This window comes from Amblyraja radiata, chromosome 1, assembly GCF_010909765.2.
Source record: "Amblyraja radiata isolate CabotCenter1 chromosome 1, sAmbRad1.1.pri, whole genome shotgun sequence".
Classification (NCBI taxonomy): Eukaryota; Metazoa; Chordata; class Chondrichthyes; order Rajiformes; family Rajidae; genus Amblyraja; species Amblyraja radiata.
In genome coordinates, this window is record NC_045956.1 from 98,304,624 (window position 1) to 98,327,511 (window position 22,888).

The window sequence follows — 22,888 nt, forward strand, 5'->3', positions numbered from 1 at the left end:
AAGGTATGGATTGAGTACGTAAAATGGAACTGTTGAATGAACAATAACTAAAGACGAAAATTTAAGATAACTTTTGGAAGGGGAAATGGAAAAAACTATTTTCACTCCAGTAGTATTTTAATGGCCGCTAAATGTGCTCTAATCTGGAGGACCAAATGAATGAAGATGGACTGGAAAGGTAGGGATTTTTTTCATTATCTTAGACACTATGTCCTGATTTATCTCCTTCAGTGCCATGTTTTTTATGACAAGGCTGATAATTCACAGAAAGTTAGTAATTTCAGATGAAACCCAATATGAAATGCTTACATGAACCTTTCTACTGTGTCTGTCTGTGTCTGTGTCTGTGTCTGCCTGTCTGTGTGTGTCTGTGCGTGTGTATCTGTGTGTCTCTGTGCGTGTCTCTGTGTGTGTGTCTGTGCGCGTGTCTGTGTCTCTGTGCGTGTGTGTGTGCGCGTGTCTCTGTGCGTGTGTCCGTGCACGCCCCTGTGCGTGTATATATAATAGCTTTCTTTCTAGGTTGTGCATTATCAGCCTCATCATAAAAAAGTGACATTTCATCTCAGCTGGGCTGGGATAATCAGTCTTTACTATGTATATATGTATTGCTTAACCCGACATAGGCCACAAGTAATATCATAGGGAAGTCCTGACAGAGATCTAGAATACTTAGTTCAGTTTAGTTTAGTTTTGAGTAATAGCGTGGAAACAGGCCCTTCGAACCACCAAGTCCATGCTGACCAGCGATCCCCGTACACTAGCACTATCTGACACACTAGGGACAATTTACATTTGTTACCAAAGCCAAATTAACCTACAAACCTGTACATCTTTGAGTGTAGGGGGGAAACCAGAGCACCCGGGAAAAACCCAGGCGATAACGGGGAGAATGTTCAAACTCCGTACAGACAGTGCTCGTAGACATGATCAAACCCGGGTCTCTTGCTACTCTACCACCCTAAATACTATTAGTCTCCAATAAACAATCACCAGTGACAATACAAAAAAAGGGATATTGCCCACAAAGTTGCACATAAGAAGGCAGCAACTTGGCATCAATATCCCTCCCAATAGATCCAATAAACATGTGTTTATTGCAGTAATCAGTTTAATTTTAAGTCTTACGCCAACTTTAAGTACAGGGTTTGGGCTTTACCATGGAGTCAGCTTCTTTACTTTGTAACAGCTATGGGTTCTTTGAAGCTGTTGACAATATACATACCAGATGCACTTCCATTCACTTTCTTTTGAAATCCACAAGTGAAATGCTTGCCAATTTCAGCTTCCTGCTCGTTATTGGATTTTGATGTAATATAAATAGACAACTAAATGAATGTTCATTTAAAGCTTTTCAAAGTTTATTTCTGTATTTATCTGTTTATAAAATGTGAATCTCACTGGTCCATTGATTTATTAAACACTTGTTTCCCTAACACAATTTATGTGGGTTATTTTAACCACAATCCCATGGATTTTTGGTTACTATTACTGAGTGTAGCGTTAATTCCAGATTTCTTGGCTGAACACGAAGCAAATAAATGGAGAAAACAGACAAATGAAGCAACTTGGAAAAATTTTGAACTGCAGTAAAAGGAGATTAGAGCACTAGAATAGAAATGAGAAAAAATTAGCACTGCACCATTGAACCACAAACTACAAAATCCTACTGTAAACTCCACACTTTTAAAATATAAATTAATTTCTTAAAAACACTCAGATGCTGCCTTACCTGTAGAGTGTTTCGATCATTTTCCATTGTTATTTCAGATTTCCAGCAACCACAGTTTTTGCTTTTCAATTAATGCCATCATATTTTTAAATAGTAATAGGCCAGTTTTATTTTAATATTAAAATGTATTTAATGGGCTCAATTATTTTCAGAAGCTGTAAGAGTATGCAATTACCCCTGATCATCGGAGATAGTAAAGCCCTGCAGCGTTGACTGAAGATGAAGTTGCCTCGAATGCACAGGCAAAGCCTGGCTTAAGATGGCTGCACCCAGAGATGAAGTGTCAGCTTGTTCTGACTAGTGCAAATGAACAGAGACCAGAGTATCTGTCTAACAAAGCACTTTTGGGGGAGGAGAGCAGGAAAATATGTTCGGAAAGGGTATATCAGTAGTAGAACTTCATTTATTTTCAATACTACACCCTATTTTCCCAAATCGTATAGCCTGAGATGGTTGTTAAACAGAACATAGAATTAGATTCAGTTTAGTTTATTCACATATATCATAGAAACATAGAAAATAGGTGCAGGAGTAGGCCATTCGGCACTTCGAGCCTGCACCGCCATTCAATATGATCATGGCTGATCATCCAACTCAGTATCATGTACCTGCTTTCTCTCCACACCCCCGGATCCCTTTAGCCACAAGGGCCACATCTAACTCCCTCTTAAATATAGCCAATGATATTGAGGAACATTGAAAAGCCTTTGTTGTGTTCTAACCAGTCAGCGGAAAGACAATACAAGATTATAATCAAGCCATTTACTGTCTATAGACACATGATAAGGGAATAACATTTTGTGCAAGGTAAAGCCAGTAAAGTCCTATCAAAGATTGTCTGAGGGTCACCAATGAGGTAGATAATCGTTCAGGACTTATCTCTGGTTATGGTAGGATGATTTAGTTGCCTGATAACAGCTGGAAAGAAATTGTCCCTGAATCTGGAGGTATGCGTTTTCACATTTCTATACCGTTAGTCCATACTAATCTCCGTTAATCTCTGTTTCAGTGCTCAAGATGTTCAGATTCAATTTGCAAGAATTTCCCAACAAGTAGTAAAATAAGTGGAAAAGGGCGGATGTAACAAATTATACCAAGGAGTATGATTATCTAAACTGATTGCTATCTCAAACTTGGCATATCTCACTAGGAAAATGTTACATGGACAGTAGAGCAATGCAGCAATTAAATGTTTCTGTTCCAGGCTTCCAGCCATCCTAACCCCCAGTGCTGTCCATGTGGAGTCTGCATGACAGTGTGGGTGTTCTCCAGGAAGATCAGAAATCATCAATAAGTATCAATGACTGAAAGGCAGTGGCCAAGTGCTGGAGTGCCATTTTACAAAGATCACGCTAAATGGCATTTAGGATTAATACTTGAACAGCCTACTCTTAATTCAGAGTAATGTTAAAAAATAATGTGAAGGATTGTGTTGTGGAGGAAGTCTTCAGATGTGAAAACTGAGATAGTTTAGAAAAGTTGAACTGTTCCATTCACCAAACTGCACGTGGCAAAGAAAAATGCATAGAGTCAATAGGGATACCACAAAAGATCATAAAGTGCTGGAGCAATGCAGCAGGTCAGGCAGCATCTCTGGAGAACATGGGTGGTTGATGTTTTGGGTGGTGGGGGGGGGGGGGGGGTGGGGTTTAGAGCTAGCGGAATGTCAAATTGTCAGCAGTCAAAATTCCATTGCCTTTTGATCAGACAACCTCTACCCACCACTTCAACATCATCCAGCAAACTGCAGAGGAGAACTTGATAAGTGCCTGAGTGTCAGAGGGCAGAATTAGAAGGGAGTAAGAAAACTTGGGGGGAAAAAAGATAGTTTAGTTCTTTTAATTGCTTTTTCTATATTTTATAATGGTTGAGTGTTCTACGTTGAAACTTGCTCAGATCATTTACAGGGAGATTGTTCACATTGTTGGAGGGGATGACAGATATGAAATAAGGAAAATAGAGCCACACAACAAAAAGCGTTTTTGCAAAGCATGTGCTTAGTCTATGGAATGCACTGCATATATTAAAACAACAACAAAACTATCCTGTTTCCAGCTTTGCTTTCCCCTTCTGATTCTGCCCTCTGAATCTCAACCGCCTACCAAACTGAGGCGGAGGCAGGTTCTCATAGTCACAGAGCCATGGGGTCATACAGCATGGAAACAGGCGCTTTGGCTCAACTCGTTCATGCCAACCAAGATGCCCCATACAATCTGGTCCAACCTGCCTGCACTTGGCCCACATTCCTCCAAACCTTTCTATCCATGTGTCTTTAAATGCATCTGCCTTTATAGTACCTGCCTCAACTCTTCCTCTGGAAGCTCATTCCACATACCCAGTGAAAATGTTGCCGCTCAGGTTCCTATTAAATCAATTCCCCTCTCACCTTAATACTTTGCCCTCTGTTTTTTTTAATTTTCTTCCTCTGTACATTCCCTCATGATTCTATACACTTCTCGAAGATCACCCCTCAGCCTCCTGTATTCCAAGGAATAAAGTCCTAGCTTGTAAACCTCTCCCTATAGCTCAGGCCCACGAGGCCTGGCGACATCCTCGTACATCCCCTCTCCACTCTTTCCAGTTTAATGTTCTATTGTGGGATTAGTTAAATAAAGTGAGGAAAAATCTGCAGCTATGAAGAAGGAACTGGGATTGCAATTAGTGAGTTAGTGGTTGGGAGTCAATGCATCATGCACAATGGATCGATGCAGCATGCAGCATGTATAATGGATCGATGCAGCATGCATCATGCACAATGGATCGAATAGCTTATTTCTTCACTGTAACAATTCTATGAGACAAGAAGTCAGGCCGAGAAAAATGGAAGTAGAAGTGGCAGCACATGCAAAGCAAACAGGCAATGGCTTGGGAGGGACTACAGAAGAGATCCCAAGTTTATGTTGTAAAATAAGAGGAAAGGGGCGGATGTAACAAAAAGGAGCATAATTATCTGAACTGATTATTATCTGTGGTACTTGATATATCTCACTATGAAAGTGTTACTTGTGCTAACAAGAGTTCAGCATTAGGCCAACTCTATTTCTCAGATGATACGCATGCCCGACTCTCCAACCAAGTCCGTTCCTGAGCACACTTCTGTTCACATTGTTCTGTCACATTGTCACTCATAGAATCATGAAACATTAGGAGCCCAGCTAATGCTGCAGCTCCAGTTGATCAGCCAACTTCAGATAGACTATTGTGGTACAGGACTTCTCCTGCCTGCTATCTTTTAGGAACTTTGAATCTGCCTCAAATGAAAGCTGAGATAGACACCAAATGCTAGAGTAATTCAACGGGTCAGGCATCATCACTGGAGAGAAGGAATGGGTGACATTTCGGGTCGAGCCCCTTCATCAGACTGAGAGCCAGGGGGGAGGGAGACACAGAGATAAGGACGGGCAAAGTGTGCGAAAACAAAACATCAAAAGAGATGAAAAATCAAGGAAAATGTAGAAAAACTTAACTAGAATAATAAACACAAAAATAAACTTGTAACAGCATCAGCCAAAATTATGGAGAGCATCAATTGGAGAAATCAGAGATTATCAGCTTTAAAGGAGATATGAAGTTTATTCCAGCAAGTAATCTCAATGAATGGTAAACTTGAATAGAAAACCATAAAACTGGGAATTTGAATTTTATCTACGGTATGGGCCACAAACTGTGCAACCTACACTATTATTTTGCTGATAGGTTTTACACCAAAATGAACAGAAAAACATGAAGTTCTTGTACTTATCCAATAAAATAGACAGGAAAGTTTAGAGTTTAGAGAGACATAGGTGAACTTTTTAAATAGATCATTCATAATTACTGTTAAGCTGCTCAGCAACAAATAATATTTTTTTTTATGTGTGGAGTTTCCTTCCTTCAGAATTTAATTAGCATTAGAGATTAAAAAAATGTTTTTTTACTTTTTCCCCCACTCTCCCCCTCTCTGCATCTCCACCCCTCTAGGCAAGTTCTGTTCCTTCTCCTCTTAGCACAAACTGGAGGCTTTAGTGCTCCAGAAGATGAACAGTGTAACAAAAGGGATGAATTAATTTCAGTCTATAACTAGTTGATATAGTACAGAGTAAGAGAGAGGGAGATTCACCCCAGGTTTTCGCAGCTTTTAATGATCCCTCAAAACAAAGGTCAAACTCAGCTACAGTATTATCTATTCCCAAAACAACCACATAGTTGACCACCGGGTGGCGCCAGCAATAGTTGCCTCACCAACAGTCCGTCTGTCCCTTCCTTCTTTGTTGTTTTAATAGTATGTGTTAAATGTATGTTTTTAGTGTTCTTTGGCTTGTTTTATGTGGGGGGTGGGGGTTGGGAAAAACTTTCTCTACGTACCTACCTCGATGGAGATGTGATTTTTTTCTGTGTCGCTCCGTCCGCACATCGAGGAGTTGGCAGCCTCTGCTGGAGACCGGTGCTTGTGGACTTAACATCGTGGAGCTGGCGGTCTCTGTGGGGAATCGACCTTGGAACTCCAACATCGTGGAGCTCACGGTCTCTGGTTAGAGACCGACTTCGGGAGCTCCAAGCCACAGGAGCTTCGACTGTCACCGACTCCGGAGCTTCGATCACCCCGATGCGGGGGCTTCGGCCGCTGGCTGCGGTTGCTTCGATTGCCCTGACGGATGGTTTGACTGCCTCGACCACGGGAGAATACAGAGGGAGAAGATTGGACTATACTGCCTCCCATCACAGTGAGAAATGTGGGGAAACCGCTGTGGTGGATGTTTATATTAACTTTTATGTCATTGTGTATCTTGATGCTTTTGTTTTTAGTATGGCTGTATGGTGATTTGCATATAACTGTACCTTAATTGGTTGCATGCAGAATGTACAGGAGGGTGGCTAAAAAACTGAACATCAAAAAGGAAGACCACAGAGAGAAACCACACAGCACATAACATTATTATCAACATAATTTACAATGGTTAACAAAAATTACAGCAGGATCGTGATCAGCTGGGCAAGTGGGCTGAGGTATGGTTAATGGAGTTCTATGGTGCTTTATTGTCACATGTGCAAAACACAGTAAAATTCCTTTTCATTTAAGAAGGAACTGCAGATGCTGGAAAATCGAAGGTAGACTAAAATGCTGGAGAATCTCAGCGGGTGAGGCAGCATCCATGGAGCGAAGGAAATGGGCAACATTTCGGGTCGAGACTCTTCTTCAGACTCTCAAATTCCTTTTGGAGTCGCCAGGTTTGGCCTCGCTTCAAAAGTCCAGACCAAACGATAGGTCATATACGGAGCAGCGCCCAATCCAGATGAGTCCCAGGCGGGTATATCTAATGAGCTGCCAGAGGAGGTTGCTCAGACAGCTACTATAACAACATTTAAAATACATTTGGATAGGTACATGGATAGAAAAGTTTTAGAGAGATATGGACCAAAACGCGGCCGGTAAGCCGAGAATAGATGGAATGTCTTGGTCGGTATAGGCAAGTTGTTTCCATGCTGTATGACTCTTATAATGTGCCATCAAAAAAGAGAAAAACAAAAGATATTCCAAAGCAAGAAAAAAAAAGAAAATATCAAGTATGATATAGACAACGTGTTAAATACATCTCCCTCCTAGTGTGCCTTGGATTAAAAAAACATCAGAGGCTGGCAATTCAGAAATATGCAGGGAAAAAAATGAGAGCTATTGGAAGAACTCAGTGGATCAACCAGCATCTGTGGAGGGAAATGGACAGATGACATTGAGTCAAGAGTCTCTATCTGGGCTGATGCAAAGGGTCTCAGTCTAGAGGGCAGGTCTTGACCCAAAACATTGACTGTCCATTTCCTTCCACACATGCTGTCTGACTTGCTGAGTTCTTTCAGCAGCTTTTTCTTTCTGCTAAGCGATGGTTTGGTGGAAATCAAATTACAATTTACTTTATTGCAAAACCCACGCAAATGTTCTAACTTTACATTCCTCATCTTACCCACATGAAAGGATATATCAGACATTTGTCACACCATGCATTTGTGCTGGTCGGAAATTCACACACACACCATGTACCCAAACAGGCAATGCACAATGGTGACAGAAAGGTTCACTCTCTTGACAGCTGGTAGGCCTGCCATGCCTTTGCTCTTTGTAACAAGTCAAATGTTGGAGGAAGTGTGAAACCAAAGTTTCAAACATATAAAGTGGATGCATATTTATATATAGACCACGAGACATCTAGTTCTTCAATTTCACTGCACTATTGGAAACGTGTGCCAAATCTCCAGGATCTCAATCACTAAATAAACAAGGTATACACTCCTTCTTAAAAATAGAAAATGCTGGAAGCATTCAAGACAAGGAATATCCATGATAAGAGAAAGAATGAGCATTTTCCAGTTCCAGCAAAGGATCTTCAACCCAAAGTATTAACTTGGTTTCCCTTCACAAAGATGCTGCATGACCCGCTGCCTGGCTGCTTCCAGCAATTCCTATTCTTGTTACACATCTCCAGTTTCAGCATTTTTACCGTTGATTTTTGTAAACTCTCCCACCCCTCAGTTAATCCCCATAAACTACAAGAAATTCAGTTGCGAAAGTTTAACATCTATATTGTGTCCCTAACAAAAGGATTTGGGTTGTGGGGGGGTGGTCGGGGGTGAAGAAATTATAACTTTTACTGCCATATCCTAATTAAATTCTTGCCTCATTCAAATTCTGTAATCGGAGAATATATTACCAAGATCAGTTATCAAAGTGGGAACGGATAGATTGTAAAGAACAGTAACATGAAAGGTGTCGGAACATTTGCCATTTCAGTAAAATCATGGCGATTCATTGAAATTCAGAAGATTCTGACAGGTCTTCATGGGGTAGACAAGAATGATGTTTCCATGACTCAGTAATCAGCCTCAATAAAAACTGGCCCTCCAATACCACTCTTCATTGTAGGCATATTAAGTGCAGATGAGAAGCCAGTGAAAGTTCATAGAAAGTAGTGAAACTCTGTAATTCTCTATCCAAGCAATCACTGCATTAATGCAAGACAGAAATTGATAAACGTAATGGATTTAATGCACGAAACTGACAGCAAGATCAAAGACATTAATCGTGACTTTATTGCATGGAGGGACTAAATGATTTATTCCTGTTTCTATTTCTTATGTTTGTCAGGGATGGAGAGATTCGGCAGAGAAGACGAGGTTGCACAGATATTGTGGGCTGAAAGGCCAATGCATGTGCTATTTGGTTCTAGGATTTCTACGATTATGTTCACAAATGTATGGAGGGACATATGTGTTCACTTTTCTACTCCCTTCTGACCTACCTGTAACTATTCTTCACCCAGAGTCCAACCATTATAGGCTGACCAGCTTGCTCAAAGATGAATCAGAAACTCCTATTACCCTATAAAAGGGGTGATGGGATTTTTTTGAAGAGGATCCAGGAGACATTGTCGAGTGATTTTGCAGATAAGACTATGAGGAAACAGAGAGCACTGGACTTAATCTGTACTGAATGGTGCCACGCAAATGGTTGGAGTATCTGGGGGAAGGGCATCTCAGAGATTGAATCCACATCTCAGATTCAGATGTGCTGTATATTAGTTTAGTTTAGTTAAGAGAATCAGCATGAAAACAACTGTACAGGAGAGAATCTAGAGGAAGCACCAGGATACTGCCTGGGATGGAGCATTTCATGCACAAGGAGAAACTCCTGCACTCATGCAGAACTCATGGACTTCATCAACTTCACCACCAATTTCCATCCTGCACTCAAATTTACTTGGACCATCTCCGACACCTCCCTCCCCTTTCTTGATCTCACAGTCTCCATCACAGGAAATAAACTATCCACTAACATTTATAACAAACCCACCGACTCCCACAACTATCTCTTCTACACTTCTTCCCATCCTGCTTCTTGCAAAGACTCTATCCCCTACTCCCAATCCCTCCATCTACGACACATCTACGACACATCTGCGCCCAAGATGAGGTGTTCCATACCAGGACATCAGATATGTCCTCATCCTTTAGGGAACGGGGGTTCCCCTCTCCCATCATAGATGAGTCCCTCACTTGTGTCCTCTCGGTACCCTGCAGCTTTGCCCTTGTTCCCCCTCCCCCTAATCACAAAAGAGACAGAGTCCCCCTAGTCGTTACCTTACACCCTATCAGCCGTCGCATACAACACATAATCCTCTGAAATGTTTGCCACCTCCAACGGGACCCCAACACTAATCACATCTTACCATTTCCACCCCTTTTCTCCTTCCGCAGAGACGGTTCCCTCCGCAACTCCCTGGTTAACTCATCCCTTCCCACCCAAACCACCCCCTCTCCAGGTACTTTCCCCTGCAACCGCAGAAGAGGAAACACCTGTCGCTATACCTCCTCCCTCGACTCTGCCCAGAGACCCCGACAGTCCTTTCAGGTTAGGCAGAGGTTCACTTGCACCTCCTCCAATCTCATCTACTGTATCTGTTGTTCAAGATGTGGACTCTTACGCCGACTGGGCGATCGTTTCACTGAACACCTTCGCTCAGCCCACCTGGGCCAACCTGATCTCCCGGTTGCTAAACACTTTAATTCTCCTTCCCATTCCCACACAGAACTTTTTCTTCTAGGTCTCCTCCATTGTCAGAGTGAGGCTCAACGCAAATTAGAAGAACAGCATCTCATATTTCACTTGTGCAAGTTACAGCCCAGTGGTATGAATATTGATTACTAGAACTTCAGGTAGCCCCGGCATTCCCTCTCTCTCTATCCCTCCCCCACCCAATTCACACACGCTTCTCATTTTCACCCAATAAACAGCTACTAATGGCCCGTTTCCTTTATCATAGTTACTTTTTTTGCATATCTTTCATTCATTGTTCTTTATCTCTCCACATCACCATCTATATCTCTCGTTTCCCTTATGCCCAACCAGTCTGAAGAAGGGTCTCAACCCACAACTTCATCCATTCCTTCTCTCCAGAGATACTGCCTATCCCACTGAGTTATTCCAGCTTTTTGTGTATCTTCAGAAAAACTAAGTAGGTTGGGTTTATTTTCCTTAGAGTGAAGATGATTAAGGGGTGGACCGAAGTGTTCAAAAATATGATGAGCATAGACAGCCGATAAAGGGCATCCTTCCTCCTAGCAGAGGTGATTAAAATCAGAATGCACAGAAGTATAAGATCTATAGACAGATTAAAGGAGAATATTTATGCCCAGATGGGATGAAATCTGAAGTACAGTGCCAGCAGAGCAAAGTGGACAGGTACTGTCAAAACACTTAAGAAGCATTTAGATAAGCAGCTGAATTGCATGGCATACAAGGCTACTGGCCAAGTGGTTTAGAAATGGTGTAAATGGGTACTTGCTAGCCGGCACAAACACAGTAGGCCGAAGGGCCCATTTCCAATCCCTGACTCCATAGAGAATCTTCTCAACCATCCTGGTTAAAGTCAACCAGCACCCGACGTCTGGTCACCAGCACCCGACTTTCGATCACTTCAAAATTTCATCATGTTCACATTTTACCCGCAGGAGCACTACAAAATCATTATCCTCAATGAAAATAGTGGCAAGAGTAAATGGACTCTACCCATTTGATATAATGAGAGAAGAAATTTTGATTAAAGGCTTGTATTCAAGTATGAAAACCGCCTCATTAAGCAGCTATTGCAGGAGAAAAGGAGGAAATTAGCATTAAAAATGTATGCGACCATAAAGGATTTGTAGTTATTCATCTGTGAACTAAGTGCAGTAAATTAATTCATTTCATCTCTTAAAAACTCTCTCTTTAGCCACCACTTTAACTTTCTCCGAGTTCACCACATCTATATCCAGCCCAAGGCAGATAATTAGCTTGTTCTTAAGGAACCATACACTGTGGTCAACACACACTTCCTCCAACATTGACGGGGACTTCAGCAAGGCTCGTTTGAAGATGCTCTCAAACCACCTGCTATTTCGGCATCAGAGAGACACATATCACTCGGTACCTTCACACCTCTAAATTCATCTGCATTCTCAAGGAACCTGTCCTCTGTTCAACCCTATGCATCTGGATCTTCGACTTCCACATCAGCAGACCTCAATCAGTACAGATTGGTATTGACTCCTCCTCCACACCGACTATCAGCATAGAAGCACCTCAAGGCTGCATACTCAGTCCCCTGCTCTAATCTTCCGATACATATGATTTTACTTACTCAGAGGTTTGGGGAGATTTGGCACATCGTTGAAGACTCTATCAAACCTCTACAGGCATAAGATAGAGAACACACTGACTAGGTGCATCGCAGCCTGGTTCGGCGATTCAAAAGCCCAAGAGCAATTGAAACTGCAGAAAGTGGTGGACATTACCCAGTCCGTCACAGGTATCGATCTCCCCACCATCAAAAGGATCTGCAGGAAGCACTGCCTCAAGAGTATAGCTAATACCAATAAAAACTCACACCACACAGACCACGCTTCTCTTCTCTCCACAACCTTTGAATGTATGGGAGCCTGAGAACTGTTATCTCCAGGTTCAAAGACAGCCACTTCCCATCAACTATCAGGTTCTTGAACCACTCAATGGTTTAAAAGGAACTATATTCTCACGTGTATCTAGGTACAGGGAAATTCCTTTTTTGTATAGAGTTTATCATCTATCAGTCAGCACAATCACACTTAAGTACAAGAATGTATAGAAGGAATAGTAGCTTACACCGAGTACACAAGAGTCGGCACATTTCCAGCACCACATAATTAACCACAACCCTACTTCAACACCAAATTCTCAAGGACTTTACACTCCTGTGGTTTCGCTACATACTTTGGTTTCGGATATTTATTTAGTATAGATTAGAAATACAGCACGGAAATAGGACCATTAGCCCACGCTGACCAGTGACACTCGTACACTAATACTATCCTACACACCATGCACAATTTGTGCAGGTTTCAAGGATCCAGGAAGTACTAAGTGTGTAAAGGAAAAAATTAGAAATAGGCTACCTAAATCTAACCTAACCTATAAACAATTCAGTTATAAATATCATGGCAGTATTGTAGTACACCTAAACAAAAATCCAAATGGCCTGTTTTTTGTAACAAGGAATAATACTGTGTTTGCAGACCTACTGCGCTGTTGCAAGAATTTAATTGTTCGGTTTTTGGTACATATGACAATCAAACACTCTTGACTCCAAAAAAGGCATTACTGGAAGCTTTGTCAAGATGATGCATTTTCATAACCTTTGTTATTAGTATCCAGGAAGGAGAATAATTCAGGAAACCAATTGCAGAGAGCAGGGCTGAGGTAGGTTTGGGTACACAAAGCCATCATGGGGCGTCAAAGAAGAGGATGACGGATGAAAAAGGCAACGTCTCTGAAACTGGCTGAAAAGTGGAGGAAAATCAACTGACAAGATTTCTAAAATAAAGAAATTACGAAAGGCAGATGGTGGTTTATATCAAAGATAGGCACAAAGTGCTGGGGTAACTCAACATATCAGGCAGCATCTTTGGAGAAAAGGGATGGGCGACTGATGCTGGTTTACAAAAAAGACGCAAAGTGCAAAAGTAACTCAGCAGGTTAGGCAGTATCTCCGCAGAACATGGACTCTAGAGTCTGAAGAAGGGTCCTGACCTAAAATGTCACCCCATCCTTTCTCGTCAGAGCTGGTGCCAGCACGCTGTGTCTATCTTGGGAAGATTTCAAGTCTGATTGTGGTAAACAAAAAGATGCTGCAGAGTTGCAAAGGAAGAAAAATGTTGGTGGGTGGCAGACAATGTGTTGAAAAGGAAAAATTAATTTTGGCAATGCATTGGATGCAGGATTATGGTCCAATTCTGTAACAAAGATCTTAAATTTTAGCAAGGTTTGGGACAGCTGGAACAAGTGGCTATTGAGACCTGTGGAGTCGATGGCGATGCCACAACTCTCAGCAGCCATAGAATTGAAGCTTCAAGATAGGAGCAATAGCTGAATCATCTCAACATTTGACAAGAATGACAATGCCATTGATACAGTTTGTCTTCAAGGAGGTGAATGTAAAGTGGAGAGATAAGGTAAAGGTGGTGAGAACGTGAAGGCAATTCACTATCAGTACGGAACTTGTGGCAAACTCAGGGGACAATGAAATATGCTATCAATTTATTCACACAAACAGCAACTCACTCTTTATCCTAGTTATTTTTGAGTACTGACAGGATTTGCACTCTGATTACCCACTAAATTCACCACAGCAAGCTGGTGCCTATAATTGACAACATCAATAGCCTCCATGAAAAAGCAACAAATGAAACAATTTAAGTTGCGTGCAGTAAATTGAGATTTTAAGTTTACAGTTCTTGCTCTTTTAAATATTACACAATTATATGAATCATGCAAGTATAAATAATTAAAATTATAGCAATTTCTCCTCATTAAAGCACATTTGCTTTTCCAGAAAAATACAATGACTAGAAAATCTAAATTAAGCACATAAAATCAACCTCTGGCATCTATGGTTGTGTCATCACAAACCTTGATTGGCAAGTTGATTAGCAATTAGGCAGTTATCTCTCATCTAGTTGACAGCTCCACTGTAAATATATACAATCTAAAAATATATATTCACTTGTCATTCATTGAAGTGTTAGCTGGCCGGTTGGCCTCACTGTGTCACTCTATAAGCTTGCAATTTCAGGAAATTATACCACAAATGATTCACTAATTTAGGAGACCATCGAGATTGAGACACAACAAATTACTGATGCTGGTTTACAAAAAAAGACACAAAGTGCTGGAGTAGCTCAGTGGCTCACACAGCATCTCGGGAGAACATTTCAGGTTGGGACTCTTCTTCAGACTGATTGTATATAGGGAGGAGAAAGCTGGAATACAGATAGAGGTAGGACAAAATGTGGCAAGTAATAGGTGGATACAGGTGAGGCGAGTATGATTGGCAGATAGTTGGACAAAGGCCAGAAATGAAAAGAATAAAGGTAGTGAGATAAGGAGAGAGTCGAGGTGAAATGTAAAGTCAGACGAAGGAATATCGATGAAAGGACCTGAATGCTTGCTTTCAATGACTGAAGAACAAGGACCCCCAGAACCCGTTGAACTTCCCCTTTTCCCAACTTGACACCATTTAGACAGTAATCTGCCTTCCTGTTTTTGCTACCAAAGTGGATAACCTCACATTTATCCACATTAAATTGCATCTGCCATGCATCTGCCCACTCCCCCAACCTGTTCAAGTCACCCTGCATTCTCATAGTATCCTCCTCACAGTTCACACTGCCACCCAGCTTTGTGTCATCTCTAAATTTGCTAATATTACTTTGAATCCCTTCATCTAAATCATTGATGTATATTGTAAATAGCTGCGGTCCCAGCACCAAGCCTTACGGTACCCCACTAGTCACTGCCTGCCATTCTGAAAGGGACACGTTAATCCCTACTCTTTGTTTCCTGTCTGACAACCAATTTTCTATCCATGTCAGCACTCTACCCCCAACACCATGTGCCCTAATTTTGCCCACTAATCTCCTATGTGGGACCTTATCAAAAGCAATGGGGTCATGGAGTGACAGAGTGTGGAAACAAGCCCTTCGGCCCAACTTGTACAATGTACATTGTACAACTGCACTGTTAGTCAAAAGGACTGGAATAATAATTAGTAGGCATATCCAAATCCCATAACCGAATACAATAGACAATAGGTGCAGGAGTAGGCCATTCAGCACTTCAAGCCAGCACTGTCATTTAATGTGATCATGGCTGATCATCCCCAATCAGTATCCCGTTCCTGCCCTCTCCCCATATCCCCTGACTGCTATCATCAAGAGCCCTATCCAGCTCTCTCTTGAAAGTGTTCCAGAGAACCGGCCTCCTCCGCCCTCTGAGGCAGAGAATTCAACAGACTCACAACTCTCTGTGAGAAAATGTATTTCCTCATCTTTGTTCTAAATGGCTTACCCCTTATTCTTAGAAACATAGAAAATAGGTGCAGGAGTAGGCCATTCGGCCCTTCGAGCGTGCACCACCATTCAATATGATCATGGCTGATCATCCAACTCAGTATCCTGTATCTGCCTTCTCTCCATACCCCCCGATCCCTTTAGCCACAAGGGCCACATCTAACTCCCTCCTAAATATAGCCAATGAACTGGCCTCAACTACCTTCTGTGGCAGAGAATTCCACAGATTCACCACTCGGCGTGAAAAAAAAATTCTCATCTCCAAAACTGTACACAATACTCCAGGTGTGGTCTCACCAAGGCCCTGTACAACTGCAGTAGAAACTCCCTGCTCCTATACTCAAATCCTTTTGCTATGAATGCTAACATACCATTCGCTTTCTTCACTGCCTGCTGCACCTGCATGCCTACTTTCAATGACTGGGTACCATGACACCCAGGTCTCGTTGCATCTTCCCTTTTCCTAATCGGCCACCATTCAGATAATAGTCTACTTTCCTGTTCTTGCCACCAAAGTGGATAACCTCACATTTATCCACATTATACTGCATCTGCCATGCATTTGCCCACTCACCCAACCTATCCAAGTCACCATGCAGCCTCCTAGCATCCTCCTCACCGCTAACACTGCCCCCCAGCTTCGTGTCATCCGCAAACTTGGAGATGTTGCATTCAATTCCCTCGTCCAAATCATTAATATATATTGTAAATAGCTAGGGTCTCAGCACTGAGCCTTGCGGTACCCCACTAGTCACTGCCTGCCATTCTGAAAAGGACCCGTTTACTCCGACTCTTTGCTTCCTGTCTGTCAGCCAGTTCTCTATCCACATCAATACTGAACCCCCAATACCATGTGCTTTAAGTTTGCATACAAATCTCTTATGTGGGACCTTGTCGAAAGCCTTCTGAAAGTCCAGATATAACACATCCACTGGTTCTCCCTTATCCACTCTCCTCGAAAAATTCTATAAGATTCGTCAGACATGATTTACCTTTCATAAATCCATGCTGACTTTGTCCAATGATTTCACCACTTTCCAAATATGCTGCTATCCCCTCTTTAATAACAGACTCCAGAATTTTCCCCATGTTAGACTAACTAGTATGTAATTCCCCGTTTTCTCTCTCCCTCCATTTTTAAAAAGTGGGGTTACATTAGCTACCCTCCAATCCTCAGGAAGTACTCCAGAATCTAAAGTGTTTTGAAAGATTATCACTAATGCATCCACTATTTCTGGGGCTACTTCTTTAAATACTCTGGGATGCAGCCTATCTGGCCTTGGGGATTTATCGGCCTTTAATCCATTCAATTTACCTAACACCACTTCCCGACTAACCTGGATTTCACTCAGTTCCTCCATCTCATTTGACTCCCGGTTCCCTGCTATTTCCGGCAGATTATTTATGTCTTCCTTAGTGAAGACAGAACCAAAGTAGTTATTCAATTGGTCTGCTATGTCCTTGTTCCCCATGATCAATTCACTTGTTTCTGACTGCAAGGGACCTACATTTGTTTTAACTAATTTTTTTCTTTTCACATATCTATAAAAACCTTTGCAGTCAGTATTAAACTGTGATCTCCGGTTCTGGACTCCCCCAACATCGGGAACATGTTTCCTGCCTCTAGCGTGTCCAAACCCTTAATAATCTTATAAATTTCAATAAGATCCCCTCTAATCCTTCTAAACTCCAGAGTGTACAAGCTCAGCCGCTCCATTCTCTCAGCATATGATAGTCCCACCATCCCATGAATTAACCTTGTAAACCTACGCTGCACTCACTCAATAGCAAGAATGTCCTTCCTCAAATTAGGGGACCAAACTGCACACAATAATCCGGTTGTGGTCTCACTAGGACCCTATACAACGTCAGAAGGACCTCTGCTCCTGTACTCAACTCCTCTTGTTATAAAGGCCAACATGCCATTCGCTTTCTTCACTGCCTGCTATACCTGCATGCTTAATCTGTAATCTGCCTTCCTGTGTTTGCTACCAAAGTGAATAACCTCACATTGATCCACAAGGAATTGATAAACAGTCAATGAAATGAAACTCGGTACACTGGACAGAAAAAAAACAATACCAGGAAATATCAATTTTTAGACAAAGTGTCAGTATATGTGAACATTTTGTGTTTGTGACCATATCCTTAAGCATATATTGGAACAAGAACCTATATAAAAACTTCAAAACAAGGGGCCAGAACTAGTTGCTTGTTTTTTTTTGGGTTTTTTTATATTTTATTTTATTAGAAGTACAATCATATGGCACCAAAGTGCCTAATATATATTTGCATAATACATTTTATGTACAGCTTCTTCTTTTTTTTTGTTATATTAAAGAAAGATTAGAATAAGAAAAATAAATTAGATTGTAAAGGATAGAAAAGTGTGAGATATATAGTGTGTGAAGAAAAAGAAGAAAGACGAATGAGTGAAGAAAGTTGAGGAAAAGAAAATTAAAAAAAGAGAATAAGACAAAGGAAAAAAAAAGAAAAAGAAAAAAAAGAGATCATTGTTTATAATCTTGACCAACCCTCGTCCTGTCCCGAAACAGTTAGTTTTTACAATTGTGTTGCACCATATGATTCCAAGAAGACGACAAATGGAGACCAACTCGTTATGAATTGGTCTGATTTATCCATTAGGAGGAATCGCATTTCCTCAAGATGTGCGGTGTCCAACATATTTGCAATCCACATTTTAAGCGTTGGTATTGATGTATTTTTCCAAAATTTAAGTGTTAATCTTTTTGCTATTATTAGACCATAGTTAAAAAATAAATTTTGAGATGTGTTCAATTTATTCCCATCTTCCATTACTGAAATATAATCATTTCAGTATTAGGTTCCATTCTTATCTTGAATAATTTTGTAAATATTTCGAAAATATCACTACAAAATCTATAAAGTTTTGTGCAGGAGACTAAGGAGTGTGTTATAGTTGCGTTTAGGGATAGACATTTATCACAAATGGGGGATATATTTGGATAAAAGTTGTTCAATCTTGTTTTTGAATAATATAATCTATGTAAAATTTTTAATTGAATTAGATTATGTCTTACATTAATCGAACATTTGTGAATATATATCAAATACTTTTCCCATGTAACCTTCGTAATTTTTATCATTAGTTCCCGTTCCTACTCTTCTCTAAGTACCTCTGTCGATGGTAGATCTATATTTAGACTACTATTATATAAATATGATATTAATTTTTGTGAGTCAGCTTCAATATTCATTGCTTCTTCCAATAATTCAGGAGTTATTTTTTGATATCCTTGTATATATTTTTTCATGAAATCGCAACTGAAGATATTTAAAATATTGGTTGTTTTTCAGTTTAAATTTTAATTGTAATTGTTGGAATGATAGTAGGTTTCCCATTTCGTACATATCCCCGATCCTTCTAATTCCGAGACTTTCCCATTGGTTATATGTTTTATCAATAAGAGATGGTTTAAATAAAGGGTTATTCGCTATTGGCATTAACAATGATAAATTTCTTAATTTTAAAGATAATTTTATTTGTTTCCAATTTTGTACCATATATAATTGGGTTCTTCTTATATATTGTGTTATTCAGTTTTTTCGGGGAGAAGAGGATCGTTCCTATATTACAAGGATGACAATCCTCTTTCTCCATTTTTATCCATTCTGCCTGTTGGGTAGAACTATCCAGCCAATAAATTATATTCTTAATATGCACTGCCCAGTAATAATACATAAAATTCGGAAGTGAAAGTCCCCCGACCTCTTTTGATTTACATAAGTGTTTTTTTGTAATTCTATGTGATCTATAGTCCCAAATAAAATTAGTAATGTTAGAGTCTAATTTTTTTTTAAATATTTTGGTATATAGACTGAAATAGGTATAGTAATTGTGGTAGGAAGATCATTTTTATTGCATTTATTCTACCTAATAATGATAAAGGAAGTGTTTTCCAAAATTTAATCAGCGTATTAAGTTTATTTAATAAAGGTATGAAATTAGCGTTGAATAATGCTTTATATTTTCTAGTAATCTGAATGCCCAAACATTTAAATTTTTCTGTTGCGATTTTAAAGGGGAACTTCAATAAGTGTGTAGGTTCTTGAGGTTTTAATGTCATGATTTCACTTTTATTCCAGTTTATTCTATATCCAGAAAAAGACCCAAATTCCTCTATTAAATTTAATGAATTTGGTATGCTCGTTTGTGACTTTGTAATATATAAAAGTATATCGTCTGCATATAATGAGATTTTATTCTTTGAGTCCCTGGTATTATACCCCTGAATATTCGGATGAATTCTTATACTTTCAGCCAGGGGTTCTATCATAAGGGCAAATAGCAGGGGTGATAGTGCACATCCCTGCCTATTACCCCTTGATAGTTGACATTTTTGAGATAACATGTTGTTAGTTAAAATTCTTGCCATCGGTTTATCATACAATAATTTTACCCATGTTATAAAATTCTCTCCCATATTAAATTTTTGTAGTACTTTATATAAGTATTGCCACTCTACCTGATCAAATGCTTTCTCTGCATCCAAAGAAATAATTGATATATCTTCTTCCTCTACTTTATGCGAGTACATTATATTAAACAGACATCTCAAATTATTAAATGAGTATCTTTTGGGTATAAACCCCGTTTGATCAGGGTTTATCAATTTACTAATATATTTGCTTAATCTTCTTGCTAAAGTCTTTGCTAAGATTTTCTGATCTGTATTTAAAAGTGATATAGCTCTGTATGAGCCCGGATCTTCTAAATCTTTATCTTTTTTTGGAATAAGCGTAATAGTTGATTCTGTTAGTGTTTCAGGTAGTTTGTTTTCTTTAAAAGCATGGGACTTTAAATTAAATAAATAAGGGGTCGTTATCTCATGAAATGTTTGTATAAAATTCATTACTAAGTTGCTTGTTAAGTGCACTGTAGAGTACATATGAAGTACACTGAAGAAATGTGTGGAGGACTGCATCCCTACAAAAACCTTCCGAGTGTTTCCCAATCAGAAACCTTGGATGAACTTTGAGATCTGCACTCTCCTGAAGTCCAGACACAGGGCATTCACCTCCAATGATACAGTGGCCTACATGAAGACCAGATACGACCTTGGTAAGGCCATCAAAAAGGCCAAAAGGGAGTTCTGCTCCAAACTGGAGGACGAGACAGATGTTCGGCAACTGTGGCAGGGCCTGAATGCCATCACCTCCTACAAGGCAAAACCAGGAGGCAGCTCGAATGTCGTGTAACATCACTCCCTGACAAGCTCAATGCGTTTTACGCACGGTTTGACAGGGAGAATACTGATGTGCCTGCCCGATCCCCCATTCGCTGTGATGGCATTTCAGTCTCAGTCACAGAGGCCGATGTCAGGAAATCCCTCAGAGGGGTGAACCCCCGAAAAGCACCTGGTCCTGATGGTATACCCGGTCGTGTTCTAAAAACCTGTGCGGACCAACTGGCGGGAGTTTTTACGGACATTTTCAACCTCTCACTTCTGAGGTCTGAGGTCCCCACCTGCTTTAAAAGGGCATCAATTATACCGGTGCCCAAGAAGAGTAAGGTAAGTAAGTAAGTAAGTAAACTTTATTTATATAGCGCATTTTAAGCCAATTTGCATTGACCCCAAAGCGCTTTACATAATTTAAATAATAATAAGTTCCATTGCAAACCATAGAAAAAGGTTGACATGCCTCAATGACTATCGACCAGTGGCACTAACGCCGGTGGTGATGAAGTGGCTTTGAGAGGTTCATCATGGAGCAAATCAACTCCTACCTCGACAAAAACCTGGACCCACTGCAGTTCGCATACCGCCACAACAGATCAACGGTGGATGCGATCTCGCTGGCCCTCCACTCTGCACTGGACCACTTGGACAACAAAAACTCATATGTCAGGCTGTTATTCATTGATTACAGCTCGGCATTTAACACAATCATCCCCTCCAAACTGGTTACCAAACTCGCAGAACTGGGTCTCTGCGCATCCCTCTGCAACTGGATCCTCGACTTCCTCATCCACAGACCACAGTCTGTTCGTATTGGTGGAAATGTATCAGCCTCGATAACAATCAGCCCGGGAGCACCTCAAGGCTGCGTGCTCAGCCCCCTGCTGTACTCACTCTATACCCATGACTGCGTAGCGAACCACAGTGCGAACTCCATCATCAAGTTCGCTGACGACACCACTATTGTGGGGCGTATCACTGATGGGGATGAGTCAGAATACAGAAGAGAGATCGAGCAACTGTCCATATGGTGCCAGCGCAATAACCTGGCCCTCAACACCAGCAAAACCAAGGAACTGATTGTGGACTTTGGAAGGAGTAGGAGGCGGACCCACAGCCCCATTTATATCAACGGGTCGATGGTTGAAAGGGTCAAGAACTTCAAATTCCTGGGCGTGCACATCTCTGAAGATCTTTCCTGGTCCGAGAACACTAACGCAATCATCAAAAAAGCTCATCAGCGCCTCTACTTCCTGAGAAGATTACGGAGAGTCGGATTGTCAAGGAAGACTCTCTCTAACTTCTACAGGTGCACAGTCGAGAGCATACTGACCGGTTGCATCGTGGCTTGGTTCGGCAATTTGAGCGCCCTGGAGAGGAAAAGACTACAGAAAGTAGTAAACACTGCCCAGTCCATCATCGGCTCTGACCTTCCTTCCATCGAGGGGATTTATCGCAGTTGCTGCCTCAAAAAGGCTGGCAGTATCATCAAAGACCCACACCATCCTGGCCACACACTCATCTCCCTGCTACCTTCAGGTAGACGGTACAGGAGCCGGAAGACTGCAACAACCAGGTTCAGGAATAGCTACTTCCCCACAGCCATCAGGCTATTAAACCTGGCTCGGACAAAACTCTGATTATTAATAGTAGGCATGATTTATTTCAAAGTTGCTCACTGTACCTCGGTACACATGACAATATTAAACCTGAATCTTCAGTTGAAATAAAAGCCAGGTAACCTACATAAGACATATCAATGTAGTGTTGATAATTAAAATAGTTAGTCCGAGAGAGTGAGTTATCCCTTAAGGGGCTGTCCCACTGCGGCGACCTAATCCGCAAGTTGAGAAGAGTATCTTTCACCTTCAAGCTCGAGGGCACTCGCCTGGAAAACCTCGAGCTGGATCGACCGTCAGCCATGAAACCGCGAGCTGGTTTACACTACAAACCAACTGACTCACATGGCCATCTGGACTACACGTCTTCCCACCCTGCCCCCTGTAAAGACTCCATCCCCTACTCCCAATTCCTCCGCCTACGCCGCATC

At 41.0% G+C, this 22,888-nt stretch overlaps 1 protein-coding gene across 1 annotated transcript in view; it reads right to left on the bottom strand.

Moving 5' to 3' along the window:
* Positions 1–22,888, bottom strand: part of arap2 (ArfGAP with RhoGAP domain, ankyrin repeat and PH domain 2) — a 343,820-nt gene that overhangs the window by 262,486 nt on the left and 58,446 nt on the right. The window lies entirely within an intron of this gene.